This window comes from Alosa pseudoharengus, unplaced genomic scaffold (genome assembly GCF_046254945.1).
Source record: "Alosa pseudoharengus isolate Yale_2024_CS ecotype anadromous, Long Island Sound unplaced genomic scaffold, YU_APseudo_1.1 YU_APseudo_1.1_scf_3, whole genome shotgun sequence".
In the NCBI taxonomy this organism is placed as follows: domain Eukaryota; kingdom Metazoa; phylum Chordata; class Actinopteri; order Clupeiformes; family Clupeidae; genus Alosa; species Alosa pseudoharengus.
In genome coordinates this window covers 21,187,317-21,206,564 of record NW_027468718.1, presented here as the reverse complement: position 1 = coordinate 21,206,564, position 19,248 = coordinate 21,187,317, and the positions used below count along the sequence as shown (strand labels likewise).

The 19,248-nt window shown below is 47.0% G+C and overlaps 1 protein-coding gene across 3 annotated transcripts in view; it reads right to left on the bottom strand.

The window, feature by feature from the left end:
* LOC143100403 (activin receptor type-1-like) overlaps nt 1-14,516 on the bottom strand; it is a 33,684-nt gene extending 19,168 nt beyond the window's left edge. The window contains exon 1 of one of the 3 annotated variants that reach the window (XM_076263554.1): nt 14,178-14,516. The gene's annotated coding sequence lies outside the window, so the exon portion shown is untranslated. Of the gene's footprint in view, nt 1-10,086; nt 10,269-10,541; nt 10,647-14,177 lie in introns of those variants that run through there. The other 2 variants (XM_076263555.1, XM_076263556.1) reach the window with 2 other exon arrangements.
* Between the last annotated feature and the right edge of the window lie 4,732 nt (nt 14,517-19,248).

Here is a 19,248-nt window from a genome sequence, read left to right as displayed (position 1 = left end):
CATATTCATCGGGTTAACATCTCGTGATTGCTCTTGTTCTAAAAGAGCGTGGGAGCAAGGGGGGGGGGGGGGGTAAGAAACTAAATTCCTTGCCCTTCCTCGTAGCCCATCCCTCCTCAACTGCGCGGCGTAGCACTTTTTCTTTGGCCTCATGTTTATGACACACTGTGCTGACCGTTATCTCTGCACCGCATGTGTGTGTAGCTCCCCGACGATGAATGCCCCACTGTTTGTGTATGTCTGTCTGAGAGAGAGAGTGTGTGTGTGTGTGTGTGTGTGTGTGTGTGTGTGTGTGTGTCCGCGTCTTGGCATGTGTGTGTGTGTGTCAGTGCCCCCTCTTCTCTCTCTCTCTCTCTCTCTCTCTCGTTGGTTGGTTGGTCCACATCCTGGCCCCCCCCCCCCTGTCCTGTGTGTGTTCTCAGACATAAATGATTAAGCACGTACTGTCAGCGGCGGGCCCAGCGGCGTCCGTATGGGCCCGCTCACACGCCGACCACATGCTGCTCTTTTAATCAGGCCACAAAACAAGAGGCTGCCGCTCCCACATAATCAGCAGCCCAGAGTGGCGGGGGCACGCAGGGGCCAGCAGGCCATGGGGGGGTCACATTGGGCCGGGGGAGGGAGGAGGGAGGGGGCCTGGGGTACGTAGGGGGTAGGGGGTAGGGTGTAGGGGTGGTCTGAGGGTTTCAGAGGGGGTTCAGCCAGGTGCCACTGAGGGGCTAGTAGGGTACAGGCTGGGGGCAACGAGGAGAGAGACGGGGTGCAGCCAGGGGGTAGTGGGGCAAAGACAGAGGCCTGGGGGGAGGGAAGAAACAGAGGCAGAGAGAGAGAGAGAGAGAGAAAGAGAGAGAGGAGGAGGAAAGGAGGGGAAGTGGGTAGCAGTGGGGCAGAGAAAGGAGGGCTATTCAGAAGCTGGTGAGAGGGAGAGAGGGATGCAGAGAGGGATGGAGAGAGGAAGGGAGGGAGGGAGGGAGAGAGAAAGAAATAGCAGAAGAGGAGCGAAGAGTCAGGACTAAGTGCCGGAGTGGACAGAAAGGGATAGATAACCAGACAGGTGAAGAGAGAGAGAGAGAGAGTGTGTGTGTGTCAGGGACAGAGAGGAGATAGAGCGAGAGACAGATAGAGAGAGACGGAGTGGGATAAAAAAAGAGCTAGTGCAAGAGACAGGGGGAGAGACAGAGGGAAGGTGGGGGCACAGAGCCAGACATCGTGGTGGCAGGGGAGGCAACGCCACTGCAGCACTTGGCAGACTGGCAGACAGTTGGTGCAGAGGAGTGAAGGCTTCGTTTTAAACAGCAGTAAAGGCAGCCCCCTCCAGACACCCAGAGATTTCACTGCATACACTCAACAGCCACGGCTACCCTCCAGTAACTACCGTTCCCTCATGGGGTTGCCAGACGTGTGTGTGTGTGTGTGTGTATGTGTCAGTGTGTGTAAGTACATAGCAGGTCTAGTCTCTCAGGTGTGTGTTGCTTCAGGACATATTCTCATCTAGACATGAATCACGAGTGTCGTGTTCTTTGGCTCATAAATTCATTCTGGAAGAGAAAGAAAAAGAAAAAAAACTTCCTTCAAAGGCTTGCTTCTGGCTCCTGGCACCGGTCGTCTACCTGATATGCTAATTGATAGCCTGTTAGCAGACCGGAACGAGGAACACATCCTGCAGCAAAACTCAAGACTCTCTCCTTCTCCAGTTGTCTGTCCCCACCTGGTCATATATTTCCCCAGAACAACAACATCTTTAAGTCTGGTCTGAACGAGTAGTGTACTAGTGTAGAAGTACTGAATCTACACAGGCCAGCCATTCCTCTCATAGCTCGCGTGTACTCCGGATGAGAAATGATAGCCTAGGTTAAGCCTCGGTAATGAAAGCAGTAGGTCTTCCTCCTGCACCAAATGCTTAATTAAAAGGTAGCATTGGGACTCCATTAAAATTGACCCGGGCCCCTACAATGTCAAGTGAGAAACAAAGCAAACGTAATTGAATGCATAGCTCATCCACCCCCCCCCCCCCCAGCCTCCCCCAAACCCCGAAGCCTACCCCACCCACACACTCTGGAAGGACAACACGGCCGTGCAGGCTGTAAATCACTGGGAGAGAGAGAGGAAGAGAAAGAGAGAGAGAGAGGGAGAGAGAGAGAGAGAGAGAGGGAGAGAGAAAGAGAGAGGGAGAGACCAAGAGAAGGTTTGTCACTAGAAGAAAGTTTGACTATGTCGGAAGTACAAAAGCCAAAAAGGAAATATAAATAAGACTGGCTCTCCCCAAATGCCCAACACACAGACACACAGAAACACACACACTCTCTCTCTCTATCTATCTATCTATCTCTCCCTCTCTCTCAGCTGCAATGGTCTCAGCATGAGGATGTTTCTGGAAGCTGCAGTTAAGCTAAAACTAGCTGAGAGCCCACTACACAGTATGACTGTCTACATTAAGAAAACAGTATGTGTCGACTTGGTTGCCTCAAGTACTTGATAGACAGAGAGACAGACATAAAGAAAGAGAGAGAGGAAAAGAGAGAGTTGACCCCCTTCCTGGTTTGCCTCTTTCTTCCCCATCCTTCTGATGCACTCATCCCTCCCATCCCTCCCTTTCCTCTCCTCCCCTTAAGGAGGTCAGCCAGTGTCTCTCAGGGGCTATTTTCCTTCCTCGTCACTTGGCCTGGATGCAGCGTCGCACTGTCATGCACTTGGGCCAGCCCAAGGATAAAGCACACATAACCGAGAGGGGAGAGGAGGAGGGCGCACCGACTCCAGATCACTCCGCTGCTGAAGGTTCATAAGCACCACACCAAAGGGACCGTCAGGCTCTCGGAATTGGAACCATCTCTCTCTCTCTCTCTCTCTCTCTCTCTCTCTCTCTTCATGGGAGTGCCCGTGTCTAGGATCACAAAGAGCCTCAATGACAACAAGATGGCCGAGCATGTGGTCACAGTGCCACAGAGAGAGAACTGAGACAGAATGTGAGGGTTTGAGGGTTTTGAGAGCTTTGGCTCTGGCATAATCACTCAAGTGAGACTCGTCAGCACGGCACAGAGGTTTTCTCGTCCCTACCATCCCATTAGCAGCCCATTTTGAAAAGTTATTACTGGTGTCAGTTAAAATACACGCCCAATGTGGGCTAACTGTAATCAATCTGATATGGTTGCTTTACTCTCTGTGGATTGAAGATGTCTTGTGTGGTGTATATGTAAGAACAATAGTGGCGAGGGCATCACTAGCACTTAATTGCCTTGTGTTCACATTTCTGCTCAAGTTACTGCATGCCAGCAATTCAACTGACACCATTAAACAAAGACGTCTCCCTAGAGATTACCAGCTCCACCCAAGGATTAAGGCTTACTCCTCAAAATTCATGGCAATGGACAAGGCAAAGCAAACAAACAAAAGGCAAGAAACATCCCTTCTTTTCAGAGTTTGCTTTTAAACGTCTGTTTACTCTGCCGTGTTTGTTTTTTTTGCCTCTTTTGTGCGGGAGGCCAATGCTTGAGACTCGAGAGTGAGGGTTGTCCTAGCCCCAGGGCAACGCGTATGTATGTATATGTATGTGTGTGTGTGTGTGTGTGTGTGTGTGTGTGTGTGTGTGTTTATGTGTGTGTGTGTTTATGTGTGTGTGCGGGTGCGTGGGTGAGTGTGTGTGTGTGTGTGTGTGTGTGTGTGTGTAAGTCAGTGGAGTTGGCTGGGATCCTCTTTAGCCCCAAGCTGTGCGGGAGTTGCTGAGTCATCAGGCTGGCGAGTGGGGAGACGGTCGCTGTAATCTGCGTCTGAGCTGGAGGTCTGAGAGTTGCCATGGCGCAGAGAGGAGGAGAGAAGGAGCGAGAGAAAGAGAAGAAATGATAGAGGGACAGAGAACAATAGAGGAGAGAGAGATAAGGTGAGACAGAAAGGAATAAATAACAGAGAGAGAGAGAGAATGAAAGGAAGACATGACTGAGGGACAGAGGGAGAAAGAAAGCCAAAGAGGGAAAAAAAGAGGACAGGAAATGGATAGAGGGACAGTAGAAAAAGAGGAAAACGGAGGGAAATATAGAACACACACACACACACACACTCCTCCCAGGTGAGTATGGCGTCTGATGCAGCAAAAACAAACCTCACATTCACACACATGCACGCTCAACAGCAAATCTGGAAAAAATGTGCTCTTTCATACACACACACACACGCACACACAAACCCCCACTCTCTCTCACACACACACACACCTCAGTGGAGCCAGCTCGGCCTTAATTCAATAACTCAAGTCACAGGCTTGCAGTGTGTCTACTAGAGAATCGTTTTAAAGCAGTTAAGGAAAAGTCTAGATCAATAGTAAGCTCATTATTCAGTGTTCAGCTCCAGACAAGACGCTTTGCCATGTTGTGTCTCCCATCAGTCAAAGTGCTCCATTCTTACAAGTCGCTTCAAGGGTTTCCAGTGTTCTGTGTTTTGTTTGTGTTGTGTTCTGTCTGTCAGCATATAGGCCGATGGCAGTCAAGATAACTTGTAAACCGGTTCATAGAAGAAAAATGGAGCTTGGTTGTTTATGCCTAAAAAAAAAAAAGAGTTTGGGAGCTACAAAGGACAGCGGGACCAAATTATCATCAGCACGCTTGGTAATAATGTGGCGCAGATTTTATTTTTCCATCACCAAGTGTGTCAGCCTGGCACTGACATCAGTTATTGTTGTTTGTCTGGCGTTATGATTAATCCCCTGGCTGTTTATTTGTAGATTTGTCTTCCTGCCATTGGTCTTGTTCGCACCATGTGCACTGCCATTTCAGGACGATACACTGCAAGAATGTGTCATCAGATAATAAACAAACAAATGAGGACACACACACACACACACGCACACGCACACGCACACGCACACGCGCGCGCGCGCGCGCGTGTAGGCACGCTTGCACACAGTCACATACGCGCACACACACACACACACACACACTAGCGTGAACCAATATAGTGCAGTGCACCCCCTCTCTTGTATTCCTGGCCTTAAAAACGCTGCAGAGTAATTGCAAGACTCTAGATTAGCGAGTTAGCAACCGCTGCCCAGCTAAATGCGTCTCATTGGATGCAAACACCCATTAACCTCTGGAAATCCTCTTCCTCCTCCACCTCCCTGGCCAAGGGTCTTATTAGACAGGAGATTAGAGAGATAAAGAGGGACGCTCCAGAGCGACCGTGCCACAGGCAGGACCCAATGGAATTCACCGCTCTCTCATCTCCTCTCCTCTCGCCTCGGACTGGCCAGAGCCATCTCTCCCCCGAGGCCCCTTCTCCACTGGCTGCCCCCCTTGGACAATGCCAGGAATGCAGTCGGATGCAAATGCCCGTATCAAAGAGGGCAAAGCGCTCTGGCGCTCTCGCAGAAGTACACCAACCAGATTCCAAGGAGCGAGACGCGCGCTCACACACACACACACTACACACACACACACACACACACACACTACACACACACACACACACACACACACATCTACTGGATCGTCTGTAAATGTAAAGACAATGGCAGCCTTTTCTTCCTGATGCAGCGCACTCTGTCCAACCCCTGAGGTCTGGATTGCTTCCAAGAGCCCAGCGTAGATGTGTCGGCCAAAACAATGATTCAGCTTCATCTTTGATTACCAGGTTTCAACTTTCCTTCCCCTTTACACAAAGCGTCATAACCGCCTTTTCCTTGATTATTGGGTTTCGTCTCTCCTACCTCCCAAACAGTGTCATAAACTCCAGTTTCCGTTGGAGCCTGCCCAGCATCCAAAAGAGGAGGGAACCACTGTCCACTGAGGGAGAATAAAAAATAGAGTGGGGGTGTGGGGGGGGGGGGGGGGTAACAGCATTCCTCTCTTAAGGACAGAGGCGCCAATAATTCTGTAATACCATTGTGTCAGACAATGCTGATGTTATTCAGTTTATGGTAATTACTTTCAGAAAACTCCCTGAGGGAGGGAGGCATCCATTCATTCTGCACATAGCCTCAGCTCAAAGCATTCAGCACAGGGCAGACAGCTAGCAGGAGAGGGTGGGGGGGTGGGGGGTGGGAGCAATCCCCCAGTAACAGCGTCATGTTGACAAAAAAAAATGTCCCTCTCGTCATGCCCAACAGGCTCTGCAGGCGTTGGATTGGACCTAGCCAACTACAGCTACAGGAGCCTGGGGATGGTCAGTGAACCTTCTCAAACGCAGCCAGGTCAATAATAAAGGGGTTTCTAAAGAACTATCTTCCATATTGGCTTGGCTTGTACCGTTTCACGCCATTGTCCAGTTGCCAAAGGGGGGGGGGGGGGGGGGGGGGGGGGGGGGCAGGCGATAACAATGGCGATGAAATGGCCAGCTTAACGTGAGCCACATGCCGTGACCAGCGGTGGACCTCGCCGGAGCCTCCATGAAATTGCTAAAGTCCAAGTTCATTCACCCCCTCCCACCACCACTGCAGGCCTCGGCCTGTAATAACAACTGCCCCAATATGCTGTTATTGCACATTACTGTTGGTATTTGTATTGGATATTGCATTCCACAAGGCTGCTAAAAAGTAGCCATCTGAAGCAGAACCTCTCACAACACATGTAACTATAAGTAGTGTGTGGAAAAAATGGACGGTTCACTGGTCAGATGAAATATCAGCTCTTATAAAACATTCATCCAGCATGGCACGTGGACCCCCCTCATTCATATGAATCGATACACACTCTTAATTCCACAAGACCTCTGATCTCCCCTAGAGCCCATTGTAATAGAAAGCCAAAATAGTAGGCAGTAAGACAGAGAGAGAGAGAGAGAGAGAGAGAGACACTACCTCAACTGCCTACAGTTCAGGGGAATGGTTGGGAGAAAAACGAGAACATTATCATTATCGCCATCACCATCAGGGAACATCTCTATCCTCTTCGACATTGAAATTCTCCATATGCCGTCTCGCCGGCGACACAAATGGCTTTTTTTTGGCCCAAACTATTCCTGCTGTAACAGTCTGACCGTCACTCTCACTCAATTAGCAGACATCCCTGCGGGTTACACGTTTTTTTTTTTCCTTGTCGGGGGTCAGATCACTTAACTCCGGCACTCTCCACAATGGCCTGGCTTCATATTTCCAGAAGATTGCAGAAGGATGGACAAGGGACCTTGTTCCAAAATTAACAAGTGATTAGGGTTATACCCCAACCCTTTTTGGAATCAGGGCACGGCGCACATGAGGGCCAGGGAATGGGAAACAATGGGAGGAGTGGTTTTAACTACCATTTGTGAGAAGCACACATTGCATTGGTGGACATGGTGCGTTTCTGCCATGCGGTCGCCATGGATCTTGGACAATGGCGGCGTACCTTCCCCATGCCAACTCAAACAGAGTCCTCATGGCCTTCAACGCTGTTTGCCCAAAGAGGAATGCACAAACATTCCTCCACAAAAAAAAATGGACAAAAAAACCCACCAGTGGCTGTATGCCGACACTGAAGTTCTCACCGTGCTTGACAGAGAGAGGATCTTGACAGTGGCACAAGCCGCCCTGCTGCAGGCTGCCAACGTTAAGTTTCCCCCTCACATCAGCTTTGCCAGCCATTAGCGCCAAGCATCTTTCATTATGGATGATCAAATCTTCCTCGTTTTAATAGCCCGAGACCTCAGCTGACCGGAGCCGATCTGACCTCGGCTAATTCCACTTGCGGTGGCCTCAAGAGGAAATTCGTCTCACCGCACACGCGAGCCGGGCCGAGGGGGGAGATTCATATTGCCTCCATCGATCGCCTGTCCCATCGCAGTCTCAGTGGGTTTCAGGCGGCGAGAAGAAGAGAGCGGGGAGGGCATCGTTTCTGCCAGGGCACAGGCCTGCCAGCGCTCACTGCGCCATCTCCTACCTCCTCCCTGTCTCGTCATCTGCCACACGGTCCCACACTCTGCAGCGTTGGGCTCATCTACTGCTCAGCCGACGCAAAATCGAACCCCCCCCCCCCCACCCCCTACCCCCAAAACATCTCCTTTTCACAGCAGTCTGACACGACAACTCTCCAGTTTGATAACGTCGCTTTTACTTCCCTGCAGCACTCCTCTGGCAGCTCGGTAGATTAGGGGAGCGCCGCTGCTGATGGTGCACTCCCGTCGCCACGCCAGACTTTGGGCTGCGCCAGCACCACTGTTTATATTAGTTTGGCAACCTGCGGCAGTCTTTTCTGAAAGAGCTTCTTATCAATAGGTGCCGAGGTGGTGGGTAGGTAGGTAGGTAGGCATGGCAGGCAGTACCCACTGGTGTGCCTAGCTAATGAGCCTCATTCTATCTGTCTTGGCAAGCGCATGGGGGTGTGGGGGTGGATGTGGTGGTGGATGAGAGTTTGGGCTCTGGGCATGAGTAGGCTGACCAAATAACAGCAGCAGAAAATGCAAGTCACAAGGAGAGGAAGTCATATTACACTAGTTAGCTGAGAAGACAAGCACATATGTTTGATATTAGAAAGGAGACAGGCAGAGAGAGGGAGGGAGAGAGAGAGAGAGAGAGAGAGAGAGAGAGAGAGAGAGAGAGAGAGAGATTGTGTTTTTTTTTTTAATCTCCTGTAATACAACGCTTTACATGAAAAGCAGTAATCCGCATTTGCAGGCAGTATACTTCAATGTCAGTGGCCTCAGCCTGCTGCAGTGCCTCAGTCCCAGACACACCACACACACACACACACACACACACACACACACACACACACACACACACACACACACACACACACACACACACACACACACACACACACACACACACACACACACACACACACACACACACACACACACACACACACACACACACACACACATTCTGATGCCAACTGAAGACAACACATATACGGCACGTTTTAACATTACACACATTTTAGTACAGCTAACTCTGCTGACAACACTAACAAAAAGAGAGAATAAATCCAAAATGCAAAAATTCAATCAGCAAAATGGCAAACCTCGCAGAGCACCCAACGTTTTCTGCCTCACAAGACTAAAGCAAATCACAGCGACTGTCACTGCACAACACACCAAAATAAAGAAATGAAATGGAGGTAAAAAAAAAACATCAGTTCACAGACTCAAATCTGTTTAACATAAAAAGGCAAACAATGTAGAAATCAGCTCCCTTCAATCCACCCACCCCCAACATCTCCAAAAGGAGCTAATGAGTAGCAAGCAGCAGAAATAAACAGGGACTCTAACTTTCCTTTCCCCCCTCCCCTCCTCTCCCCTCCCAGGCAGCTGACTGATAAGAGAGGGGAGGTGGGGAGTGCAGGCGGGCGCTCATAAAATGTGTATGGCCGACTGTCTCCCGTGCAGTCTGGGGGTAATGGGCGCGAGTGGAGCCAGGAACACTGCAGATCTCTGTCTGCCCCGGCGTCAGTCAGCCAGCCAGCCAGCCAGCCAGCCAGGCAAACGAGCACACAGCAGTGGTGGTGGTGGCAGGGCAGACTAGAGAGCGAGTAAGGGAGCAGACACTCGACTCCAGGCTCCTTCTCCCTTTTGCCTTTCACCCACATTTACCCAAACACACACACACACACACACACACACACACAGAGGAGGAGGAGGAGGAGGGGGGTGGGGGACAGCAGAAATCAATAACACTGTGCAGAGTCACCAAAGAGGAAAGAGGAGACGCAGCAAGCAGACAGGCAGGGAGAAACAGATGTAGGATGGGGGGAAAGAGAGAAAGAAAGAGAGAGGGAGAGAGAGACAGAGAGAGAGAGGGGGGGGGGGGGGGAGTCTGCGCTTGGCTCGGCCGCACTGTCCCACTCGGAGGCTCACTTCCTGTCTGAATGCTCCGTGACTGTAGCAGGGGCAGCAGCAGCAGTGTGGCTGCAGAGCTGGAATTATGGTTATTAAAGGCTCAAGGACTTGGCCCTAAAAATAACACGGCCAAAAAAGGGGGGGGGGGGGGGACCTCACCGGAAAACATGGAAAAATGGAGACGGAAAAATTGAAAGAAAAGAGTGGGTTGGGGGAGGTGCGGGATTGGGGGGGCTCGTAGTGAGGCGCCCCACCAGCACTGCCTGCCTGACTGTGTCTTGAGGTTGAGTCGGTTGAGTTGGAGTGGGGTACTTAACCCACAGACAGAAAAGTAAAAGCGCAACTTACTGGCGGGTCGGTCAGTTAGCGGTGCACACGTTCAGGGGGGTGCCAGCGTCGCAGCTGGTAGCTCCTTAAAGAGACTGCTGCTGCTGCTCCTGCTCCGTCTGAGGGAGCCTCTGCCAAGTCCTGCCCCCACTCTCTCCCTCGCTTTTTCTCTGGCCCTCTCGCTTTCCCTCTTCGTCTCTCTAAACACCACGGCTCTCTCTCGCCCCGTCGCTCAGAAACACACACACACACACACACACACACACACACACACACACACACACTCCTTTCTTCACTCCAAAGCGCCAACACCATGAATTCAGAGAGCAAACGAGTGAGGGGGAGAGAGGGAGAGAGAGAAAGAAAGACAGACAGGAAGGCAGAGAACCAGCAAGCGCGTCAGAGTGAGAGAAAGAGAGAGAGAGAGAGAGAGTGAAAGCAAGCAAGAGAGAGAGCGAGCGAGGCAAGAGACCTACCCGCCTGAGTCCCAGACTCCTGTTCAGACTTGAAGCCCCTCCGTCTCGATCTCAGTGCGTGGCGCAGTCTGCTGTTAATGACAGAGTCTGTAACCTGATCTCCCTGCAGGGTGCTCTCAGCGAGCGCTTCCCTCTCCCCCTAGCTCGCGCATTGTTCTGGCCCCACACTGCCAGCTGTTTCTGACAGCCAAATTGCCGTGCGCGGGGAAGAAAGAAATGATTGCTGTCGGAGGACTATTTTCTCTTGCCTTTCTCTCTCTCTCTCCCTCTCCCCGTGCGCCACGCTTTCGCCGCTCGGCACTCTGGGAGACGCTCGCCTGGGCCCCTCTGCAGACAAATTATACACTTTACAGTCTTGTGAAAGAGCAGCTGCAAAATGGATGTGCTGCTGAAAAGGCGCCTCAGAAAAAAGCCAAGAGTGAGAGAAGTGGAAATAATGACTTTAATCAACACTTATGTGCTCAGATTAGCCTCAATTCAGAAAAAATCTGGCATTTTGAAGGCTACCCGATGAGAACCATCCATGAGTCATTTATAACATGTCTATATTGTTAAAGTTTGAAGGGTTTCACCCTCATTCACAACCCAGTGCACTGGGTTAAACGGAATGGCCAGAGGCTCTGGAATCGGTCTGCTGTGGCCAACACACTACACTGGCAGAGTTATTTGGCGCAGAGCCACATAGCTTATGAATCAATCGCCATAATAAGAGGTCTGTGTTATTTATAGTCCAGACAAATCATTTGTCTCATTTAAGCATTTTACTTTTTTTAATGAACCATTAGCAGACAAATATAACCCAGTAACCAGTTTCCCTCCCATGTCAAAAATAATATAAAACGTGTTTTAGTGTGGTCACTTTGTGAGATATAGGCCTATTAACCACTTTTGTCCTGCTTGATACAAAGTGAGTGTCAATTGGTATGCTGACTATGAGGATATAAAAGTGTTGGTCCACTAGGCAGTGAAAGTCCTCGCCGTGTGGTATAGACCACATACTGCATACATTTCTTTCATATATCAAACTCAATAACTCTCCAATGGCCTGAGCCAATCATATGCTAGAATGAACATGTGCTGAAACTATACAAAACCATCAACTTGTGAGTGCTGTATTACACTAGTTCACTTAACTTAAACTTGCATATCACTCACTCAAACACATCAGTAACACAGCCAAACATGTCTTTAATTAAAATAAGAAGGACACCAACATTTTGATGACTTCACTTGTGGTGAGCTAGTCTCTATTCATAGATTCATTCCAAAATCCACATCAAAAGAGTCTACCAGTCCACCATACAACCTACGCATACCACCTTTTCAGCTACATGAGCCTTGTTACAGTACAACAAAGCTGAACAAATGCTCAGCAAAGGAGCTCCATGCTTCAAGAGAACCATAACAAGACCGAGTCTGTACTCCCACCACAAAAAAAGGGCGCTGGCGTAAAAGCTGACATCTACTCCCAGCATGAAACAGTCCAACAGTCAGAAAATTATGTTGAGGGAGGAAAAATATCATCTCTCACTGATTAGCTATGGGAGGAGGATGACTCAAAATGAGGATTGTTACAAAACGACAGGCGTCCTTGTAATTTGGAGGAGTCAAATTGCAGCCCGAGTAGGCCAGCAGTCGCCCTCAGGACTCGGGAGTGTTAATACAACTGAAACATCTCAGCCGGGAACGCGTGGGATGGCTTAGGACGGTGGTGGTCCGCGTTTGGCAGGGAGGCCCTTTTTTGGGAAACGTTACCCAGGAGACAGACAGCTGGCGGTCAGCTACAGCCCGACCCGGCTCCACCTCTGGGTGCCTTCCAAGTCTGACCCATGACTCAGACGCAGACCGAGAGACGACCTGCTATCTGACCACTATCAGCAGACCTCAGGACGCGAGTCAGTGAGCACGCCAGGCAGCCGCAAACACAACAAACTCGGGGGGGGGAGGGGGGGGGGAGCAATCCTGTCCCTTCAAAGGGACGCTTTCCAGACCACCGGGGACAAACATGGCTCTTTGTTCAGTCCCATAAAGACCCAACAGAAACGATTCCCACCCCTTCCGGTTGTCCCTCTGCCATGGTTATTTGTGCTAAACAGGATCTGGTGTTTACTACATGTGCGTAATAAACTATCATCCGAGAGTGCCTTTGTCTCTTGTGTATTCGGAACTGTCTGCCTCCACGCACGAAATCCAGACACCCTATTCACACCACACAATGCCGTCAGCAGGACAGTTAATCATCCGCATCTTGAAGGCACAACCTGCTCCAACCTGTCTGGACAGATCAGTGGGAGCTCACAGTCCCCACTCAGCCCTGTATGTCACCACAGGCTTCCACTACGCAGCGTTTTAAGAGTCCCTGCAATACCACAAGAATGCAAGTGGCCTGACATTTTGACTCCTTCCAGGGGCACTTCATAACTGAACCTGTAATTATCATCATGACATGAACTTGCAACTGCTAGACCTAAATGCAACCAGATGCTACTTCAAGAAGTAATTTCCCCTCCAAATGCATGGATTTTAGCTTGAGTTTTTGAAATGGTTTATTATTGTGTATAGGTACCATTAAAACAACAATGTTGATAATCAGTGTAAATTAAGTATGGTCTACTGATTTTCTGTATGCCTGAACTGCATGAAACACAATAATTAGCTATTCCAGTAATAGGCTGTTTACTCCATTGAGATTTTCCCACCCAACACCTCAAGGGTAAACGAGCCCATCGTTACGAAGTGACTGGAGTCATTCAGTCTGTAGCCGACTGATACAATGTTCACCTATCGCCGCCAATCACACCCGTCATGTAAATTGAGTCAGTCCCACACATTTGTCGCCCATCTTGACATTAAACTGTTAACTAATGTTAAAGGGTGGGATTTTTTTCTCTTTCTAGTCCAACGCCTAGTATTGTAATGCTTAGTGCGCGGCATGGGGTTGATGGACGCGCATGATCAAGTGAGAACCTTGCCTTCAACAAAGTCTGGTTAACAAAGACGCACTAACAAAGTGTCAATTGGTCGTAATTTTGCGCCACCGGGGACAGTGTCACCATAAGCATCAAAAATAGCTGCAACGTAATCCACAATCTTGGACTGCAAGTTGAATACTATGGGCATGTACGGACGTGATTTGGAATAGGCTGAGAAAATATTCTTATATTTGAAAGTGCCATTTATACCTTGTGTCTGTGCATATGAAATAGGCTACCCTGCAGACAATCTAAAAAATAATAAATGAAAAACTCATGTACGATTGACATGGGCTACTCGTTCAGATTAACAATACGATTTTTGCTAAAGGAATTATATTATGTCACACCAAGTTATCCAGTGCTGTCGAGTCCAATAGGCTCCAACATCGCATTTTAAGAATCATAATGTTGCAGGTAGGCTAATTCCCCCGTGTTTATCAAGATAGCATAGGCTACACAAAGCGTCGCAGAATAGCCCTGGCTGGCTGGCTGGCTGGCTGAGTAGCCTACGACACGGACAAACCTTGAGACCGACGGGCTTTCATTTATTTTTTTTAATTTTTTTAAAGAGCCATGCGCAACTGAATTAGAGACAGATATGCTACGTTATGCCTTGATATACGGACGTTATGTCTATGCACAGTTGTGAAAATCAACTCACCTATGTTGATAATAATGCAGGAAGTGCTCGGTAGACGGCGGCCAAACAATGTTGCCAACTCTTTTCGGCTGAATCCTTGCTATTCTGCCATCTGGCTGAAATTCGAAGATAACGTCTTGCTTCGCTTTCGTAAAACGTCTCTGTCTTCAATCGACATTGCCCTCCGTCGACGTCCATAAAGTTGATCAACTTTGATCAAACCTTTCTGAAGCCATAGCGAAAAGAAATTCCATGCATTTACTTCAGCAACGATTCCTGGGTTTGGGACATCCCTCGATGTCAGAGTAGGCTGCGTTCGTTCCTGTAGGAGGAAGTGCCCTCCGCGACTCGCTGTAATTAGACGACCATTACCACATCATTTCCTCTGCGCATATTCCCACACCTACCACTTTAGAAAGCGGCCACCTCAGGTATTTGAAAATTTCGCACACGTATACGAAATCGCTCCTGTTAGCCTACACCAAGGTCGGGTCGTTGAAGATGTAGCCTAGTTTTGGGACAAACAGCAAACACAACAGTTATCAAATGAGGCTAAGATTCTTTTCTTTCCCGTGATTTACAGACCAAAAACATTTAAGCAGCCCTAAATTAGGCTATACTAATTTTTTTATAGATTAAGTCATTATAGGTCTACATGAATCATTGTTTTAAATCAATTAAGTCCCCAGATTTTAATCACCAGTGGAACTTGTTTGACAGTTTAAAATAGTTTTCACAATGCTGAGTTTCCAGTCTATTTAATAGGCCCATGCATGTTTTCATAAATCAACATTAAATTGTCAGTGCTAGCCTAATGATTCAGCCGATTTCCTTATCCACCCATCCTGTAGACCAGGGGTCCCCAAATAGTTTGGCCCAAGGGCCACATTATGTCAAGCATGCCAAACCAAGGGCCAAAGCATTCAGGATTAAGCAGGCATACACCTGCAAACATTTAAAAATGGAAAAATAATCATCCGCTGAAAGCATTGCAGCAATATGATACTTGCCCAAATTATCTTGATACTGATATTAAAAGGATCCTAGTTTAGGACAAAAACCAAAACATCAGAAAAAGTACAGAAATGACCAACATGGAACTTAACATTTAAAAAATATTTTGCCAATGTCAATGTGAGATATATGGATGTGAAAAATGACTGTGTCATATTGTGTTGTGATAATGAGATTAAGAAAAGATTTTAGAATGGATAGTGTTGAATAGTTAGGTTACAAAAGATTTAATTGTTGCTATAGGCCTACCCAAATCCTTTAGATTTGGGTATTCCATCAGATTCTGCGCTTGTTACCTTGCTAGTATTATCACAAGTTATTTAACCATGGAATGTATCACGATTACACGTGTTGGCAAAATGAGATATTTATTTTATAATTTTTTTTAGCTTGCTTGACTTTTATACATGCACATATCTGCTATCAAAGGGCATCATTACAATCATCTGGAATAAACTGGTTGTTCAAATAAAAGCTTGATGCCATGAAAAGAGAAGGATCAATTCTGGCGTTGTTAATCTGAATACGTTTTTTACAGCTTGCATGTTACAGTAGCCTAATGTTAATATTACCAGTGTGCTGCATTTGCGTAAAGGTGTTTGCCACATTGCTAAAGCCAGATTAAATAGGCTAAGCCTAGTTATCATTTACACTAACGGTCAAAAGTTTGGGGTCAAATTTCCATTCCACTCCATTATAGACAGTATACCAACTGAGATCAGTTGCATTGTTTTTTTTTTTTTATCAGGGCAGCAGTTTTCAGATTACATTATGTGCTTACATAATGTCAAAAGGGTTCTCCAATGTTTTGTCAGTTAGTAAAGTCAGATTAGTAAACAGAATGTGCCTTTGGAAGAATGAATGGTTGCTGATAATGGGCAATGTATATTGCATTAGCCATACAGCAATACAACAGTCGAGAACCCTTTTGCAATTATGTAATAATGTAATCTGAAAACTGCTGCCTTGATTAAGAAAACAATGCAACTGCAACAATGACGTTTAGAGCAGACCTTTTTTGGGGGGGGCTTTTTATGCTAGGACAGGGGCTTTTTATGATAGGACAGTGGAGAATGACAGGAAGCGAGTGGGAGAGAGAGTCGGGGTGGGATCCGGAAAGGACCACGGGGCGGGAATCGAACCCGGGTCGCCGGCGTATGGTGCAGGTGCCCCAGCCAGTTGCGCCACGGCTGGGGCCTAGAGCAGACCTTTTGTCGGATGCAGGCATGGATTACTGAACAGGCCTACTGGGCCCAGGCCCAGGGGCCCAAGAGCTCAGGGGGCCTTGAACCTCAAGTCTCTGCGTGAAGTCACTACTATGCTCTCCACCCCTGATATCTGAATAGGGCCCCTCAGTCAAATAACACGGGTTATGTTATGAGAAATGTCTTAATCGGGCCCCTCAATCATATATGGGTTGTTATTCACCCCTGATATTTAAATGGGGCCCTCAGTCAAATAACACAGATCACACACTATATATGTGTGATAATCGTGCAATTGCCATCTTTTTTTCACAGCAAGATGCCTTAAATCTGTTGATGGTTATGTCATATTTGTAAGTCTCAAGCTCAAGCATTTCTTTCTTTCCACAAAACTACTCGCTAGAAGTCATCATTTAAGGGGTTATTTTCTATTTATTCTTCTGGGGGAGAATTTCCCTGGACCCCCCTACCATTGCTGTCTTAAATAACTTTCTCAGGTGGGCAGGGGGGCCCTTTTCATGTCTGTGCCCAGGGGTCCAGTGATCCGTTCATGATCAGATGCCCCGTTTCTATTTTCTTTCTGTCACTTACTGTGTTACTCTGCTATTTTGAATGAGAAATGACACATACATGAATCAATGTGGACAGACGGCATTCAATGCTCCATACAGTCGGCTGCGGTGATGATTCTCTCCATAACACTGTCATTCTTGTCTGCACGTGCCAGACACATAGGTTAGGCATTTGGGGAATTTTCAGGCCCTACTTGACCCCATCAACCAGGCAAAATGGAATTTTGTATTTATTAATTTTGCATTTTGGTTCCAAGTTACATTTCCCGTCTCGGTCCGCTGGATCAGTTGTTATTTTAATTCATGTTGGTCTGTTTATGACACCATTTGAATATATGATCTTCCTTGTTAAAAACATAGGCCTAGGCATTATTAAAAGATAGGCACAATTTAAAAAATATATTATTTCCTCCTGTTCCTCGCGTCTTACATGTCATATCTCTATTCCCCACTAGTGGGCAGTGCCTCACACTTTGAGAACCGCTTGTCTAATGGATTTAGCACATTTCATCGTCTGAAAATAGGCTAGCCCTGGTCAACCTACTGTGGTCTCAATAAATGCACAAACTAGCATTTAGGCTATAGGCCTAGTCTACTACAGCAGGCCTTCTAGGCCTAGACGTCCATCACGTTCAGTTACATGACATTCAATGCGTTCAACAACAACGACTACAACACATTACATTATAGCGCTTTTCTCAACACTCAAAGCGCTTTCACGTGGAAAGGGGGGCCTCCACCAATGTGTAGCACCCACCTGCACGGCATTATGCGCCAGAACGCTCACCACACACCGTCTTGAGGTGGAGTGAGGGAGTGAATGAGCCAATTACAGTGGGTGATGATTAGGGGGGCAGATTGAATGAGCCAGGTTGGAAATGTAGCCAGGACACCGGGGAATCCCCTTTGCGATAAGTGCAAAGCTGCATAGGTGTATTGTTTTCAATTACAGTTGATCTAGCCTAGCCTGGAAAATCCAGAACCTGATAATCTAGAAATCTAGCCCACCACCGGTATTCAAATGAGGCTAGGATGAACCGGGCCCCAGTTAACTGACATTTCCCTAGGCATCTTTCCTGGTCAGCTCACATCACTATTCCAGCTGATATTACAGACGCACCTGCACTTGCTCATGCTTTTGAGGGATGAGAACCGTGAACACAAGTTTCAAAATAGAAGCGTTTGTTTATTTTCTGAAGAGACGCGTATATTTTCCCTTTGGGATCTAGCAATATATTTTATGTTACGGTATACCCCAGGCTTATCCATGAATTATAGGCTACCAAAGGGAAAAATAAGACCTTGTGAAGGAAATTCAAGACCTTGTAAACGAAATTCAATACTTTTAAGGCCTTAATTTGACAATATTAAATATAAGACTTGTATTCAACCGTGGTAAAGTTGGTTTTATATTGGACGTTGGATATTCGACACATTCGAAAAATCTATTTAGCACTGACTATGAGGGTCGAGTTTGTGTCAAACCAACTTTAATGTGTTTGAACAAGGCCTGCCTATATTACACAAAGCTTTTTTTGTCCAAAAACCCATGTTTTGATTTTATGAATTTTTTATGCTGATAAAAGATTTCAATCTATTATGCGGCTTCACCTTTTGACTTACCCATACTAAAACACATCTCCTGAACTCGGCTTACTGCCCTTTCTAGTACACAAAGCTCATTTTCCCCTAAAACCTACTCTTTGATTTTATACAATTTTTAATGTTAAATGTTTCAAATCTATTATGCGGCTTGCCCTTTTGACCTACCCATGTCAAAACTCATCTTGTGAACTCGGATTACTGCTCTATATAGTACACAAAGCTTCTTTTTCCCATCTGTTGCACTCAGCTAACTGCCCTTCATTTCACAAAGCTTCTTTTTTCTAAAAACTCACTCTTTGATTTTATATTAATATTTTACTATTTAAAAATGCTATAAATCTATTATGCGGCTTGACCTTTTGACCTACCCAAGTCAAAACACATCTATTGCACTCAGGTACCTGCCCTACATAGTACACAAAGCTTATTTTTTCCAAAACTCATTCTTTGATTTTATATAAATTTTTTACTATTCAAAAATGCTATAAATCTATTATGCGACTTCCACTTTCGACCTACCCATGTTAAAACGCATCTGTTACACTCAGCTAACTGCCCTTCATAGTACACAAAGCTTCTTTTTTCCAAAAACTCATTCTTTATATACTATATAGAGCAGTAATCCAAGTTCACCAGATGTGTTTTGACATGGGTAGGTCAAAAAGGCAAGCCGCATAATAGATTTGAAACATTTAA